Consider the following 15761-nt stretch of genomic DNA (forward strand, 5'->3'; position numbering starts at 1 on the left):
CCATGTGTGCGGTGCCACTCCTGTGCAGGCTGCACTTTTTTTCACATAGGGCAGTTATTCTAACGGGACACACTCCTTGTGCATGGGGCTCCCCTATGCGGGGGACACCCCTATGTGGCACGGCACTCCTTAGGCATATCAACACTGCACATGGGCCAGCTCCACATGGGTCAGAAGGTCCTGGGTTTTTACCCTGGACCTCCCATGTGGTAAGCAAACGCTCTATCAGGTGAGCCAAATCCGCTTCCCACAAATGTATTTTTTATGATTAAGAAATTTCAAAGTGAGTTGGGAGGTCATTCCAGAGGTTATACTTATACAGGTCTCACTTACTGCCACAGTAAACAAAGCCTCAAACAAGAATGTTCCTGAGAGCTCTAGGGACATCCAGACACCAGAGGCAAGGCACACGGACTCCTGAAATCAATACTTCCTCAGTGGGCCCTATTTGGGAATATATGATCATCTGTTTTCCCAATATAACATTATTATACTCATTTATAATTCTCCTACTCATGATTCTTCTATTCCTTGTATTTGGATCTATAGTTTTCAATATACCCATTAAATATATCTCTCAGAGACTTAAATCTTTGGATTATTCATGTGCCAATTGAGTCCTGAATCCCAGCAGAGTTACGGCCAACTCCTACTCTCCAGTTCCTCAGGCTTTCCCTGGCAACTGGCAAAATGATGATGATGGACAAGTCCCATCCCAAAAAACAAGGAGTATCTACAACTGCAAGCAAAACAATTCCTCCCATCTGCCTGATAATATCTAAGTCCCTTCTCAGCCAGAAGGAGTCAGGGCAGACATCGTCTCAAATCCCTCCACACTGAGGAATGAACAAACACAAGGGGAGAGTGTAACCATGAACCACAGTAGATTCATTATATTGTACTTATTATTCTGTGTAAACAGAAGAACTTTTAACACTGATATAAAGGTAGTGGTTGCCAAGGGTTCAGAAGCAAGGGCAAGGGATGAACAGGTGGAAAATAGGGCATTTTTAGGACATTGAAATTGTTCTGTATTATACCACAATGATGGACACATGACATTATACATTTATCAAAGCTTATACAGCACAAAGTGTAAACCATAATGTAAACTATGGACTTTGGTTAATAGCAATGCTCCAGTATTTGGTTTATTAAATGTAACAAATGTGCCACACTATTGTAAGATATTAATAATAAGGGAAACTATGTGTGTGGGTGGGGGTTATATAGGAATTCCCTCTAATTTCTATGTAATTTTTCTGTAAATCTAAAACTTCTCAAAAATAAAGTTTATTATTACTAAAAAGAAAAAAGAAAGTATGGCCCATACACAGTAAAAAAAGAAAACAGCCAATTAATAGAAACTATCCTTGAGGAAGCCCAGACATTGAACTTACTACACAAAGACTTTAAATCAGCCATTTTAAATATGTTCAAAAAACTAAAGGAAACCATGTCTAAAAAACTAAAGGAGAAGATTGTGAGTAGATGATGACAGACTAACAGGCAGAGCTGAATGCTCTCACAAAAACAACAGAGAAAGACCCAAAAGCTGTCCAAGGCTCCTGCTTTGGGGGTCATCAGACCAGGATAGTGCTACACAACTCCCAGAAGGGTGAGAAACAGAGAGATGAAGAAGCCAAATTACAAACATTGAGTTATCAAGCGCCCGTGGTGGCCAGATAGAGCTCCCCTCCTCCAAGATATCAAGTTAGGGTAAAACCCCTGGCTCACTGAAGCCAACTTACAGAGCAGTAGACATCTTCCTCCCTGTCAGCTGTTTCAAAGGAAGAGGGAGGGGAGGTTGGAGTGCTTTTCTTCAGTGAATTTGGGCAGCAGAGCCCACTTTGAATCTTCAATCTGGAGATTCAACACAGGAACACAGGAAAGCCGAGACAGAAATACCTTGTTGAAAGGTGAGCTATCACCATCTGCTGGTTGGTCTGGAAATTGCATGGACAAAAATGGTTCACACTCTCTGTATCCAACCCCTGAAAGAAAATCTGCACCCCACAAGTGATTCCTTGGGCCAATTTTGAAAACTTAAGTTGGGCAATTTTAAAGACTGAGAATAAGTTGAATAAAATAGCAAAGAAGAGCTATGGAGGAAAAAGAACAATAGGCAAGAGAGAGAAATTAGCCATCAGAGTAAATTCTCCAACATATTCAGATGCCTAGACATCAGCAAAACTTAGAAGCCAAACTAGGAAACAGGAAGAAATGGCCAACCAAAAGAACAAACAGGGAAACGGACTTTGGCCCAGTGGTTAGGGCGTCCGTCTACCATATGGGAGGTCCGCGGTTCAAACCCCGGGCCTCCTTGACCTGTGTGGAGCTGGCCATGTGCAGCGCTGATGCGCGCAAGGAGTGCCATGCCACGCAAGGGTGTCCCCCGCGTGGGGGAGCCCCACGCGCAAGGAGTGCGCCCGTGAGGAGAGCCGCCCAGCGTGAAAAGAAAGAGCAGCCTGCCCAGGAATGGCGCCGCCCACACTTCCCGTGACGCTGACGACAACAGAAGCGGACAAAGAAACAAGACGCAGCAAATAGACACCAAGAACAGACAACCAGGGGAGGGGGGGAAATTAAATAAATAAATAAATCTTTAAAAAAAAAAAAAAAGAACAAACAAAATATCCTGAAGCAATACAGGATTTAATACAATTAATCAGTGATAATCACACAACTCTCCTAAATTGCTTCAAAGAATTTAAAGAAAATATGACTAAAGAAATAAAGGATATTAAGAAGATACTGGGAGAGCATAAAGAACAATTTGAAAGCCTGCAAAGAAAAGTTACAGACTTTATGGGAATGAAGGACATGATGGCTGAGATTAAAATTACATTAGAGGCACATAAGAGCAGATTTTAATTGCTTAAAGACAGAAGTAGTGAGTTCAAAGATAGAACATTTGAACTGGAAAAGACAGGAGAAGAGAATGGAAAAAATGGAACAGAGTCTCAGAGAATTGAATGACAACACAAAATGCACAAACATTCACATTATTGGTGTCCCAGAAGGAGAAGAGAATGGAAAAGGGGCAGAAAGAATATTTGAGGAAATAATGCCCAAAGATTTCCCAACCCTTATGAAGGACATAAATATCAATACCCAAGAAGGACAACACACCCCAAACAGAATAAATCCAAATAGACTTACCCCAAGACACGTACTATTCAGAATGACAAATATCAGTGATAAGAGAAGATTCTGGAAGCAGCAAGAGAAAAGCAAAGCATAACATACAAGGGAAACTCGATAATATTAAGTGCCGACCTCTCATCAGAAACCAAGGAGAGGAGAAAATGGTATGATGTTGTATTGGTCAGCCAAAGGGGTACTGATGGAAAATACCAGAAATTGGTTGGTTTTTATAAAGGATTTTTATCTGGGGTAGGAGCTTACAGATACCAGGCCATAAAGCATAAGTTACTTCCCTCACCAAAGTCTATTTTCTTATGTTGGAGCAAGATGGCTGCTGACGGCTATGAGGGTTCAGGCTTCCTGGGTTCCTCCCTTCCAGGGTCTTGCTTCTCTCTGGGTTCAAGTTTCCTCTCTTCCTGGGGCTTGCTTCTCTTTTCTCTGTGTGCTAACTTCCTGGGGCTCCAGCTTAAGGCTTCAGCATCAAACTCCAACATCAAAACTCCAACATTAAGAACCCTCTACTCTGTCCTTTGCCATGCCTTTTATCTGAGAGTCCCCACCAAGGGGTGGGGACTCAATGCCCTAATGACATGGCCCAATCAAAGCCCCAGTCATAACTCAATCATAACTCAATTACAAACATAATCCAGTATTTCTTTTTGGAATTCATCAATAATATAAAACTGCTACAGATGTATTTAAGGTACTGAAAGAGAAAAACTGCCAGCCAACAATTCTATATTCGGCAAAACTGTCCTTCAAAAATGAAGACAAACAAAACCTGATAGAATGTGTTACCAAAAGGCCAGATTTGCAAGAGGTACTAAAGGGATGCTGCAGCCTGAAGGAAAAAAAAAACAAGGGTGAGAAATTTGGAGAAGAGTTTAGAAATGAAGATTATTAGGAAGGGTAAACTAAAAGATAAGAAGATAGACAATAGAATGATAAGACAACAGAAAGTCAAAGGACAAAATGGATGAAGTAAGTAATGCCTTTACTGTAATAACACTGAATGTCAATGGATTGAACTCCCCAATAAAAAGACACAGACTGATAGAATGGATAAAAAAAATATGAGCTCCGTCTATATGTTGTCTACAAGAGACCCACCTCAGATGAAAGGACATAACCAGGTTAAACGTGAAAGGTTGGAAAAAAGGTATTCCATGCAAACAGTAACCAAAAAAAAAAAAAGCTGGAGTAGATCAGATAAATGTAAAATAACAACATATAGTATATGAACGTAATTACTCAGTGCAACTGGCAAAAGTTTCCTGTGATCAGTATTCTGTAATTTTTTCATACAAAATAAACACTTGCTTTTAATTGAGAAAAAAATAACTAAAGGAAAGTGTGAGAATTATGTCTCAAGATATAAAATACATCAATATAAAGAGATAAAAGTTATATTTTAAAAGAACCAAATAAAATTTCTAGAGTTGAAAAGTCCATGTGGTGAGTTGGCCCATGCACAGTGCTGATATGTGCAAGGAGTGCCTTGCCAAGTAGGGGTGTCCCCCACATAGGGGAGCCCCATGCACAAGGAGTGCACCCTCAAGGAGAGCCGCCCCACGTGAAAAAGATGCAGCCTGCCCAGGAGTGGCACAGCACACACAGAGAGCTGACATAGCAAGATGACGCAACAAAAAGAGACACAGATTCCCAGTGCCACTGACAAGAATGCAAGCGGACGAAGAAGAACACACTGAGAATGGACACAGAAAGCGACAATGGGGTAGGGGGAGGAGAGAGAAATAAATGAAAAATAAATCTTTAAAAAAAAAAAGTACAATCACCAAAATGAAAAAAATCACTAGAAGGGCTCATCCACAGATTTGAGCAGGCAGAGAAAAGAATAAGTTAAATTGGAGATAGATTAATTAAGATTATCCTGTCTGAGGGGCAGAAAGAAAACATAGAGAAGAAAATAAACAAGGGGAAGCAGATGTGGCTCAAGTGATAAGGCCTCTGCCTACCATATGGGAGGACTCAGGTCCAATCCCTGGGGCCTCCTGGTGAAAAAGAAGAGAAAGCGTGCCTGTGCGGCAAGCCAGTGCCCACGTGAGTGCCTGCTTGGTGAGGCAAGTGCCCGCGTGGTGAACCAAGTGCCCACATGAGTACCCGTGTGGTGAGCCAGTGCCCGCATGGTGAGCCAGTGCCCACATGGCAAACCGAGTGCCCATGCAGCAAGCCAAGTGCCCATGCAGTGAGCCAAAGCCTGCGCAAGTGAGTCACACAGCAAGATGATGACACAACAAAAGAGAGACAAGGGAAGAGTCAAGGTGAAGCACAGGAGAGACCAGGAACTAAGGTGGCACAATTGACAGGAAACCTTTCTCCACATCGGAGGTCCCCAAATCCTAAAGGAGAAAGATGAGAAGACAAAAAGAGAAATAGATACAGCAGGGTGGAGGAGAGGGAGAGGGAGGGGGAGGGGGAGAGAAAAAAAAGTAAAATTCTACAAGGTAATTAAAAAAAGAAAACAAACAAGCCTCAGAGAATTGTTGAGTACCATCAAGTATGCCAACATAATGAGAGTCCCAGAAAGAGTTGGGGAGGGGGCGGTGGCAGAAAGAATATTTGAAGAATAATCCTTGTAATTTCCCAAATTTTATAGAAAACATTAAACTACATATTGAAGAAACTCAACAAATTCAAGCAGGAAAACATGAACATAGATGCATCATAATCAAATTGCCAAAAGGCAAGAGAAAGACAAAAATGGACTCTTGAAAGCAGTAAGAGAGATGTTCTTCATCACATACAAGGATCTTCAATATGATTACCAGCTGATCTCTCACCAGAATCATGGGCATCATAATGCAGTGGGCTGACATATTCAAAATGCTTCAAGAAAAGTACTGTCAACCAAGAATTCTATATCTATGTCTTTCACAATAGAGGAGGAATTAAGGCATTCCCAGATAAACAAGAACTGAAATAATTTGTTGATAGCAGGCATGCCCTATAAGAAATACTAAAGGGAATCCTTCAAGTTGAAATGTAAGAAATTAACCAGCTGATCCACAAATTCATATGGAAATCCAAGGGAACCAGAATAGCCAACACAATCTTGAAAAAGAACAAAATTGGAGAACGAATACTTCCTGATTTCAAAACTTAATATAAAGCTACAATAATCAAGACTGTGTGGTACCAGCATAATGATAGACATATAGGTAAATGGGATAGAATTTAGAGTTCAGAAATAAATCTATACATTTCTGGTCAATTGATTTTCAACAAGTGTGTCAAGACAATTTATTAGGGAGGGAAGAATAAGGTTTTCAACAAATGGTGCTAGAACTGGATATCCTCATGCAAATGAAAAAAGGTGAACACCTTCCTCACATCTTATATAAAAATCAACTCAAAATGGATCATAGACCTAAATTTAAAAACTAGAGCAACAAAATTCTTAGAATAAACCATCGAGGTTAATCTTTGTGACCTTGCATTAGACAGTGGTTTCTTACATGTGACACCAAAAACATACCAAAAAAGACATTTTTGACATCATCAAATTTAAAACTTCTGTGCTCCAAAGGACACCATAAAGAAAGTGAAAAGGAAATCCACAAAATGGGAGAAAACATTGCAAATCACATATCTGAAAGAGAATTTGTATCTAAATATATGAAGAACTATTACAATTAAATATTAATAATAATTAGATAACCCTACTTAAAAAATCTGAATGGACATTCCTCCAAAGAAGATATACATATGGAGACATCCAGGTCCTACAGTCGTAACAGATGGCTCTGGAGTTCAGTGCCTCGTCAGTGGGCCCTAATTTGGAATTTGTGCTCCTGAGTGTGATGGAGTTGGACTCAGATGTGACCTCTCTATGCATGCCTCTTCTGTCACTTTTACTGAACCTGTGGTTGGTGCTGGGGTTTGTATATGCTCAGGAGTCTCGAATCTCTGGACCGTCTATGTGCCAGCTGGGCCCTGAGCCTCAGCAGAGTTGCAACACCAACTCTCCAGTTCATTGGACTTACCCAGGTCAGCTAACAGGGAGGTGAAGATGGTCAACCACCACACCAGGGAACCGAAAGAGTCTATAGCTGCAAGCAGGAAAATTCCATCCATCAGCCATGTGGGGTCTAAGCCCCCTCTCAATTTAGAGGTAGAGTAGACATCGCTACCCCAGGGTCCACAGGATAGAGGAATAAAATATGGATTAGAGTGTGTGGGGGGAAAGATACACAAATGGCCAAAAAGCACATAAAAAGATGCTCAACATCATTAGCCGTCAGGAATATGCAAATGAATACCACAATGAGATACCACTTCACACCCACTAGGATGGCCATAGTTTTAAAAATGGAAAATAACAAGTGTTGACAAGAATAGGGAATAATTGGAACCATCGTAAACTGCCAGTAGAAATATAAAATGGTGTACCCACTTTGGAAAACAGTCTGGCAGTTCCTCAAAAGGTTAAACAGAGTGACCACAAGACCCAGCAATACCACTCTCAGGTGTATCATCAACAGAAAGGGAAACATACATTCACATAAACACTTGCATATGGATGTTCATAGCAGTATTATCCATAAAATCTAAAAGTGGAAACAGCCCAAATGTCCATCAATTGTTGAATGGATAAATAATATCCATAAAAAGGAATATTATTCAATCACAAAGAAGAATTAAGTATTGATACTGCTACTACATGGAAGAACCTTGCAAAAATTATGTTAAGTTGAAGGAAACCAGTTACAAAGAACTACATTTTCTATGATTCCATTTAAATGAATGAAATGTCTATAACTGGCAAATCCACAGAGACAAAGTAGATAGATGTTTGCCTACGGATGGATTTTTGGAGGGAAATGAGGAGTAACTGATAATGGTGATGAGGCTCTTTTCGGAGTGATGAAAATGTAACATTGATTGTGATGATGGTTGCACAACTCTGAATATATAATAAAAAACATTCAGTTATACTTGATAAATGGGTGCATTGTGTGGTAAGTGAATTATATCTCAGTAAAGTTATTATTTTATAAAATACAAGAAAAAGAATTAATATCTACAAAAAATTTATACAGATATCATTCTTAAGCATAGAGCAATGGAAGCATTCTTTTTTTTTTTTTAAGATTTTATTTATTTCTCTCCCTTTCTCCCTCCCCCCCCCCCCCATTGTCTGCTCTCTGTGTCCATTCACTGTGTGTTCTTCTGTGTCCCCTTGCGTTCTTGTCAGGTGGCACCAGGAATCTGGGTCTCTTTTTTTGTTATGTCATCTTGCTGCATCAGCTCTCCATGTGTGCAGCGCCATTCCTGGGCAGGCTGCGCTTTTCACGCAGGGCAGCTTTCTTTGTGGGGCACACTTCTTGCATGTGGGACCCCTACGCATGGGGCATCCCTGCATGGCATGGCACTCCTTGCAAGTCGCAGCAGTGCGCGTGGGCCAGCTCACCACACGGGCCAAGAGGCCCTGGGTATCAAACCCTGGACCTCCTATATGGTAAGTGAGTGCTCTATCATTTGAGCCACGTCCACTTCCCTGGAAGCATTCTAATTAATATTAGGAGCAAGGGAAGGACATGGCTTATTCCAATATGAATCCACATTGTATCAAAGTCTCAGTTGGTAAAATAAAAAGTGAGAAAAAAAACAAATATTATAAAGAAAAGACAAAATTATATTTAACTGTAAATATTATAATGACAATCTCTCTAGAAAATTTCTAAGACCATAGATTGAGAAATCAGTAGGCTTAATAAGAGCATTTAATCAGTACAGTGGTAAGACACAAGATTATAAGCAAAACTTAATAGCTTTTACATATAGCAGCAAAATCCAATGAGATATTCAACAATAAAAAAGAAGTGAACTACTGATTCATGCTACAATGTGGATAACTCTTAAAGACATCATGTCGTGTGAAATAAGCCAGACACAAAGGGACAAATATTGTATGATTTCTCTTATATGAAATGCTTACAATAAGCAAATTCACAGAAACAGAAAGTGAAATAGTGGTTACAAGGGCAGGAGGGGGAGGAATGGGGTGTTACGGCTAAATGAGCATGAGTTTGAGATTAGGATGATGAAAATCATCTGGAAATAGATAGTGGTGAAATTTACACAGTATTGTCAATGTACCTAATGTCAAAGAATCGCCCACCTAAAATGGTTTAAATGATTTATATATATATATTTTACCACAATTTAAAATAAATTAATTAAGTTTAAGGAAATCTGATGAGAAAACATTATATAGGGAAAATCCCATTCACAAAGCAACCGAACTTAGAAAACCCCTAGCAATTAACCTAATAAGAAATATGGAATAACAGCCTCCCCTTCCAATAATGAATAAGGAAGCTTCTAATAAACCAACCCTTCCACAGAAAAAAGCTATGAAATCTGGACAAAACATAAAACACAACTATCTGAAGGCATTGGAAAAAGGTAGATTCCGGAGAGAGTTGACACATGGAGTAAGGGAATGGCACTGGGTGGGTTTCACATTTTATGGCTCCTAGACTGAGGGTAAGCCTCAGTTTATGTGATGATTAGGTTCATGTGACAACTTGGCCAGGTAATGGTACCCGTTGTTTGGTCAAGTAAGCACTGGCCTAATTGTTACTGTGATGACATTTTGTGTACTTAAATCATCCGTAAATTAATTATATCTATGGCTGATTACATCTGTAACCAACTAAAGAAATTGCCTTCAGCAATGAGAGACATCTCATCCAATTGCTGAAGGCCTTAAAAGGAGAAGTGATTATTTCAGCAGTCAGAAGAGAGAATTTCCATGTCTACTTCATCCAGCCAGCTTCTACGGGAGAACTCACTAGGGACCTTCATCTGACTCCCTGGCTACAGCCTGCCCTAAGGAATGTGGACTTGTGTATCCCCACAGTCACATGAGGCAATTTTATAAAATCTCATAATATTTACAGATAGCTCCTGTCAGTTCTTTTTCCCTAGAGAGCCCTGACTAATGCAGTCTATTACATGCAAGGTGACTAAAACTGATATAAACTTGCAGTCTTTGTGATTTAAAGAACCAGGGGATAGAGTTCAGGGAAATTATAGCCACTGGAAAGCGGGATAGGAATGCCAGAAAGGAGAGAATCATAGAGGCAGAGACTCAATTTTTCAGAATGATCTCTGCCCAAATCTCTGGCTAAGACCTAAATCACAGGTAAATAGAATGTAGTCAGTGAATGCTAAAAGAACCAAATTGAAATTTGACCATAATGTTTGTAGTTTGAGTTAAAACAAATGCAGTGCCCATTAAAACAGTAAATAAACACCCGTCTGAAGATTATAATAAAATTCAGGATACCCACTATATAGCATTTATAATATTCAGTACACAGTAGAAAATTACTCAATGCACTAATAACAGAAGAACGTGACTTATTCTCATGAGAAAAGAAAAGAAATGCAAATCAACCCCAACATGACCTGGATGTTGACATTAATACACCAGGACTTTAAATCAACTATTTTAACTATGCTGAAAGGTATGAGGGAAGATATATTCATAATAAATGAACAGATAGGAAATCCAACAGAAAAATAAAAACTATAAAAATAACCAGTAGAGGGAAGCAGATGTGGCTCAAGTGATTGGGCTCCCATCTCCCACATAGGAGATCCAGGGTTTGATTCCTGGGACCTCCTCATGAAAAGCAAGCTGGCCCAGGCAGCAAACTGGCCCATGTGGAGTGCTGGCCCATGCAGGAAAACAGGCCCACACAGAGTGCTGGCCCATGCAGAGAGCTGGTGCAGCAAGATGACACAACAAAAAGAGACACAGAGGAGAGACAATAAGAAATGCAGCAGACCAGGAAGCTGAGGTGATGCAAGAGACGGAGTGCCTCTCTCCCACTCCAGAAGGTCCCAGGATTGGTTCCCAGTGCCGCTTAAAGAGAAGACAAGCAGACACAAAAGAACACACAGAGAATGGACACAGAAAGCAGACAATGAATGCAAAACAATGAGGGGGGCAGGGGAGAGACAAATTAATTAATTAATTTTTTAAAAAAATAACCGAGAAATTCTATAACTGAAAAATACAGTATCTGAAATATATCACAACAGATTGATGATTACAGAAAGAAAGCACCAATAAATTTGAAGATAGAGCAATAGAAATTATCCAATCTAAAAAACAAAAATAAAAATAAATTAGCAGAGACTTAGCAACATGTAGGACAATATCAAAAAGTGTAACATTCATGTAATTCAAGTCCCAGTAGAGGAGATAAGAGAATGGAACAGAAAAACATTTGAAGAAATAATGGCCAAAATGTTCCCAAATGTGGTAAAAGAAATAATTTACAGATTTAAAAAGCTCAGTGCATCTCATGCAGGATAAATATGAAAACCATGTGTAGGGACATCAAAGTCAACCTTCTGCACACCAAAGATAAATAGAAAGTCTTAAAAACAGCCAGAGAAAAATGACATAATATGTACAGGGGGAACGATGATTTGGATTACTCTTGATTTCTCATAAATAATGAAGGCCAAAAGACAGTCAAACAACATCTTCAAAATGCTGAAAGAAAAACCTGTTGTATTAGTCAGGGTTCTCTAGGGAAAATAGAATCAACAAGAGCTATCTGTCAATAGTAAGAAATTTTGTAAGAGACTCTCACATGACTGTGGGGATGCACAAGTCCAGGTTACAGAGTCAGGCTGCAATCCAGGGGCTCCGGTGAAAGTTCAAAGAAGGTCCTTGATGAGTTTCCAGGAGACGTTGACTGTCCAAAGACAAGCAGGGAAATTTTTTCTGAATGCTGAAATCACTTCCCCTTTTAAGGCATTCAACTGATTGGATAAAGCATCAACTCATTGCTGACAGCAATCTTCCTGGTTGATGTAAATGTAATCAGCTATCTATGCAGTAAAATCACTGGTGACTAAAGTCCATAAATGTCCTTGTATTACAGCCCAGTGTTTGCTTGACCAAACAACTAGGCACAATTAACCTGGTCAAGTTGACACATTAGCCTAACCATCACACCTGTCAACCAGGAGTTCTACATTCAGCATTTAAAAAATGAAAGCGAAATAAACACATCTTTAGATAAAAGAAAACTAGGAGAATGCATCACCAACAGACCTGTACTACAAGAAATGATAAAGGAAATGCTGCAGGCTTAAGGGAAACTATTTCAAAGGAAGTTTTGGATCTTTAGAAAGGAGTGAAGAGCATCAGAAATGGTTAGTATATGGATAAATATAAAGGGATAATTTCCTCATTTTTTTCAAATACAAAGAAATATTTAAAGCAAAAGTTATAACATATGGGGCTCAAGGGGTATGAATATGCAAAACATATTACAACTATAGTGTAATGGTGAGAAGCCATAACTGGATCCATATAGTTGTAAGATTTCTACAGTTTACATAAAATAATACAATATTAACTCTAAGTGAACTGTAAAAACGTAAGGATGTAGAGAACTTTCCAGAATGTTCAGTGAAAGGCGGAGGAGAGACAACTGGCCAAGCTCTGCACACGAGCGCACTCCTTCCCACTCCCTCCACCACTCCCGGCCTGTTCAATGGCTGGAAGAGGTGAACACTTACTCTCATGTTTTGGGTCAAACCCAGTGTCACCCAGGAAGAGTTGAAAAAGGCTCACAGGAGTGAATACACCCTAATAAGAATCCGAAGGAGGGCAAGTAGTTTCAACAGATTTCTCAAGCTTATTAAGTGTTTCTAGTGCAAAGAAAAGAGAGTTACATGACAAAGGAGAAGAGGCCATAAAAAAGGGTGGAGCAGGTGGGGGTTTGGCTCCCTCATGGACATCTTAGATAGTTTTTTTGGAAGTGGTGGAAAGATGCAGGAGAAAGGAAAGGTAAAAACATTATACATCAGCTCTCAGTAACCTTAGAAGATTTACATAACATTGCAACAAGAACACTAGCTCTACAAAAGAATGTGGTTTGTGACAAATGTGAAGGTCGAGGTGGTAAGAAAGGAGTAGCAGAGTGCTATCCTAATTGTCAAGGTAATGGACGGCAAATAAGAATTCATCAGCCAGGACCTGGAAGGGCTCAGCAAATTCAGTCTGTGTGTACAGAGTGCCAGGACCATGAGGGACAGATCAGTCCTAAAGATAGATGTAAAAGCTGCAATGGAAGGAAGATAGTTTGAGCAAAGTAGATTCGAGAAGTTCATATTGATAAAGGCATGAAAGATGGGCCATAAGATGACATTCCAACCCAGAGCCACAACTGGAGCCAGGAGATATTGTTTTAGACCCCAAGGATCGTGCTGCTTTTATCAATGAAGAGAAGACCTTTTCATGTGTATGGACATACAGCTGGTTGAAGCACTGCCTGGCTTCCAAAAACCAACATTCACTCTTGACTACCGAGTCATAGTCATCACCTCTCATCCAGGTCAGACTGTCAAGCCTGGAGATATCAAGTGTGTGTAAATGAAGGCATGCCAGTTTATCGCAGGACATAGGAAAAGGGTTACCTAGTCATCGAAATTTAAGGTAAACTTTCCCAAGAATGGCTTTCTCTCACCTGATAAAACTACCTTTGCTGGAAAAACGTTTACCTTAGAGGAAAGAAATAGAAGAAGCTGATGAAATGGATCAGGTAGAACTAGTGAACTTTGATTCCAATCAGGAAAGACAGCCGTTACCATGGAGAAGCATATGAGGACAGTGGCCGTCACCCCAGAGGTGGGGTTTAGTGTCAACCCTCTTAGTGGCGGGCAGTGAATGACAACTCACTACTGGCATCTTATATGCAGTAGCGAATAAGAGAAGGACTGTAATCATAATATGCTCACTAGTTGCTATAGTTTTTGTTTTAATACTCAACTATAATAGTGTTTTAAAAGTTAAATGAAGAATAAACTCAATTTTTAAAAAATTTAATGATGTATTTTGTAAGCTCCCTTTGCTAGAGAATGTATAGCACAGTAAAACCTCGTGTGAAATATGAATTTGGGTAAAATTGCATATGTAAGACTGTTTTTCTTTGAAACTGAACTAAAATACGTTAATACTATATCAATAGCAGGCAAAAAAAGAAACGTGCTAAGTGAAAGACAACAGACACAAAGTACTACATATTGTATGATTCCATTTCTATAAAATGTAAATATAAATTAGTCTATAAAGATGAAATTAGATATGTGGTTATATAAAGCTGGGGAAAGACAGAGGGATTGAGAGGTGACTGCTAAGGGGTGTGGAGTTTTTCTTTTTGGAGTAATGAAATTGTTCTAAAATCTTTTGTGGTGAAGAATGTACAACATTGTGGTTATACTAAAAGCCGTTGATTATACACTTTGCATAGATTTAATGGTATGTGAATGTATCTCAATAAAAATGCTTAAAAATAAATAAATAACTATTTAAGAATAGCAAGAAATAGCAGCTATGTATGGCAGGGGAAGCATAGAGAGATTGAGAGGTGAAGAATATTCTTTTTTTTTGTCTGTTTTTTATTGTTACTGTTATTGTTGTTATTGAAATAATAAAAATGCTCTAGTAATACTGAAGTGATGAATGCACAACTATGTGATTACACCAAATACATGATTATACATTTTGGGTGAATTGTATGCTTTATTAATATTATCAATAAAATTGATTTGTTTAAAAAAAATTTAGGGATGTATATTGTAAGCCCCAAAAAAACCAACACCAAAAAATAGAGGAAAAAATGCATAACACTTAGAAGTATAGCTTAAAAAGCTTACAGAAAATTAAAATAGAAGTAAAAATATAAATATTCAAATAATCAAAAAGAAGGCAGAAAGGGAAGAACATCAACAGAGGAGGGGGAAAAAAGAAAGAAATGTGAAAAACTACCTGAAAAGAACTCTAAATCTTTACCAAAGGACATGAAAGAAGACCTAAATAAATGTAGAAATATGTTTCTGGATGGAAAGAATCAATACTGTAAAACTGTCAAAACTCCAAAAGTTAATTTATAACTTTAATGTGATCCAAAGAAATTCACAATAGAGTACATTGTTTATGGAATTTGACAAGAAGATGGAAATTCCACCTGACAGAGAAAATATACAAGAATAGTAAATACATATGTATATATTTTTTTAAAATAATAATGCAAAGGAGACTTGGCCTACAAGGTATAAAACCAGACTATATTGATATAGGATTTCTAACTTTGTTATACCAGAAAAATATAAGCATGGATAGGCCCTTAAATAATATTAGGGAGTTATTGCTATTTTTTAGAGGCAATAATGGTATTGTGGTCATATAAGAAAATGCTGGGGGTTTTTGGAGATGTGTATGGAAGCATTCAGGAGTGAAAAGTCATGTCTCTTCACATTTTTAAATGTTTTAAAACAATTCAACAGTAGATAGAAAAGGGATAGAGTAAGCAAGGATGGCAAAATGTTGCTACTTATTTGAGTCTGAGTAAGGTTATATTGACACTACACGATTTCCTCTATTTTTGTGTATATTTGAAAATTTTCTTGACAAAAACATTTAAATAACAGGCTGTTAATGTTTCAGGATAAGATGAACAGAACAACGAACTAGAATAGCCCCAAAATTGATCCACATATAAATGTGGGTATTTACAACACATCATATTGGTATTTTAAATCAGTGAGGAAACAAGATA

The 15761-nt window shown here is 38.6% G+C and overlaps 1 pseudogene; it reads left to right on the plus strand.

The window, feature by feature from the left end:
• Window positions 1-12724: 12724 nt before the first annotated feature.
• Window positions 12725-13857, plus strand: LOC101444051 (dnaJ homolog subfamily A member 1 pseudogene; annotated as a pseudogene).
• Window positions 13858-15761: the final 1904 nt, after the last annotated feature.

This window comes from Dasypus novemcinctus, chromosome 6 (genome assembly GCF_030445035.2).
Source record: "Dasypus novemcinctus isolate mDasNov1 chromosome 6, mDasNov1.1.hap2, whole genome shotgun sequence".
Classification (NCBI taxonomy): Eukaryota; Metazoa; Chordata; class Mammalia; order Cingulata; family Dasypodidae; genus Dasypus; species Dasypus novemcinctus.